This window comes from Elephas maximus, chromosome 10 (genome assembly GCF_024166365.1).
Source record: "Elephas maximus indicus isolate mEleMax1 chromosome 10, mEleMax1 primary haplotype, whole genome shotgun sequence".
Taxonomy (NCBI): domain Eukaryota; kingdom Metazoa; phylum Chordata; class Mammalia; order Proboscidea; family Elephantidae; genus Elephas; species Elephas maximus.
The window spans coordinates 24582648-24585230 of NC_064828.1; the positions used below are offsets into that span (position 1 = coordinate 24582648).

At 40.0% G+C, this 2583-nt stretch overlaps 1 pseudogene; it reads left to right on the forward strand.

Annotated features, from left to right (window-relative positions):
- Nucleotides 1–941: 941 nt before the first annotated feature.
- On the forward strand, nt 942–1880 carry LOC126084079 (olfactory receptor 4F3/4F16/4F29-like; annotated as a pseudogene).
- The last annotated feature ends 703 nt before the right edge of the window (nt 1881–2583 follow it).

A 2583-nucleotide genomic window follows, 5' to 3' on the forward strand; every position in this document is an offset into this window, starting at 1 on the left:
ACCTCACCTTTCAGCAGCCTGTGCCAAGGGGGATGTGGGTACAGGAGAGGGTCAATGGTTATATGCCAACTATGAGGTTCATGTGGTTTTCTTCATCCCCAGCAAACTGCAAGAGTTTGGGGCTTCAATGGCTGTGGCCAGGGTTCAGAAACATTAGGGACTGCGAAGAATCTGAGCAGATAAATCAATTGGATTTCCTTTACCTTCTTGCCTTCCCACAACTTTCACACCTTGGCCATGTCCTGCCCGTTAACCATCCTGCTAGATACTTCCCCTTATACCTCCGGGTACCTGTGCAGATACCCTGTGTCCTCAATCCCTATACAACCTTTGCCTTGGTACTATATACTTTTGAGTTACCCCTATGTCCTACATCAAGTTCTATTATACTCACCCCTATCCTGTGGACTTTGGGTGAATTGCAAATGTGATTGTGGGTAGTGGTGTAAGAACGCCTTTCAGAGACATATTATATGCCTGAGATGAAGTTAACAAGAGAAACATCTAGAATGGCTGAAAAATATTTCATGAGCAATTGAAGAACAGAACCTGTGAGGTCTGAGAAATGAGGTCATCTCTATCTCTTCTATCGTCTCTCTGTGTTCCATTGTACCATCCTCCCTACCTCTCCCAATCCTTGTCATGCACACTTACTATGTTTTCATATTTGTTCCATTCTCTTGTTTATAGATGAAAGATTGTCCTAGGAGGCTATGCTGAGAGGGATATTGCATGTGGAAATGACACAACTCCTTTAGGTGACTACAGGTAAAAACTTTTTTAGTGATTATATGACCCTGAGAAGAAACTAAAGGGTTACAAAGTTTGCATAATGTGAAGAACTTTGAATAACCATTATAATTCTAGAGCATTAGAATTGTTTTTGTTCCTCTTCATTTTCTTATATGTGATAACTTTAGAGCACTCTAGCTGATAAATCAATGGATGGAGCAAATCACTCTGTGGTGTCAGAGTTTGTGTTCCTAGGACTCTCCAATTCCTGGGAGATTCAACTTGTCCTCTTTGTGTTCTTCTCCATGTTTTATGTGGCAAGCATGATGGGAAACTCCCTCATTGTCCTTACAGTGACTTCTGACGCTCACTTACACTCCCCCATGTACCTTCTGTTGGCCAATCTCTCCTTCATTGACCTGGGTGTTTCTTCTGTCACTTCCCCCAAGATGATTTACGACCTTTTCAGAAAGTGCAAAGTCATCTCCTTTGGAGGCTGCATTGCTCAGATCTTCTTCATTCACCTCATTGGTGGTGTGGAGATGCTGCTGCTCACAGCCATGGCCTTTGACAGATATGTGGCTATTTGTAAGCCTCTCCACTATTTTACTACTATGAACCCCAAAATGTGTATTTTGTTCTTGCTTGCTGCATGGATAATTGGTTTGATTCACTCTGTGTTTCAACTAGTTTTTGTTATAAAATTACCATTTTGTGGCCCTAATGTGCTGGACAGCTTTTACTGTGATCTCCCTCGATTAATCAAACTTGCCTGCATAGACACCTACAAACTAGAGTTCATGGTCACAGCCAACAGTGGGTTTATATCTCTGGGAACATTCTTCATATTGATCATCTCCTACATTTTTATCCTGATCACTGCTTAGAAACACTCTTCAGGTGGCTCATCCAAGGCTCTCTCCACTTTATCAACTCATATCATGGTGGTGATTTTGTTCTTTGGTCCTTGCATTTTTGTTTATACCTGGCCTCATCCCACATCACACCTAGACAAATTCCTTGCCATTTTTGATGCAGTTCTCACTCCTTTTCTGAATCCAGTCATCTACACATTGAGGAACAAAGAGATGAAGACGGCAATGAGGAGAGTATGCAGTCAGCTTCTTGTTTACAGAAGGATTTCTTAAGAGACAAAAGTATTTTGAAGTTTCCTTACTGTCTTGAAGTAACATTAAATTTATATTATTTCAATAGCAGGAGTTTCCAAGTATATTACTAATATTTAGGTGTCCCAGATTAATATATCATTACTCTTTAAAAATCTTAACTGAGAAATTATGTTGCTTGTTTACTGTTAACTGAAACATGTGGTGGGGTTAGAAGTATCTCCAGGAGAAGGACAATTTCTTGTCTCTCAGGAGACATTACTTTGGTGAACTTAACATGGTCAAGGCTTCAAAATTCAATCTCATCAGGGTCACAGAGTGGGTTACATAAAGGATTGTGTATTAAAACTAAAAAAGTTGACGTCTGATAGAAATATATAAATGATGACAATTTATTAATTTGTAACACACACACAAAAAATTCTGTCAAGTGATCTGGACTTCCACATAGCCCTAACTCATTCTTTCACTATAGGAAACCTCTGGGGAGTCATGTGATGGTGAGAACATTAACAAGCAGAGGATCTGAGCAAGAGGAGTTAGTTGGATTTTTAAAATATTTAATTATATCAGGGTTTGTTAGCTTAATGCTTGTGTCTCCCCACTAGTATATGCCCGCCATCATAACAGGAACAATAGGATCATTAGGCCAGGTCATGCTTTTGTCTGGGCAGTGCTGGCTGACCACCACAAAATTTACCTTTGACTCTTGTTTACACTGTGT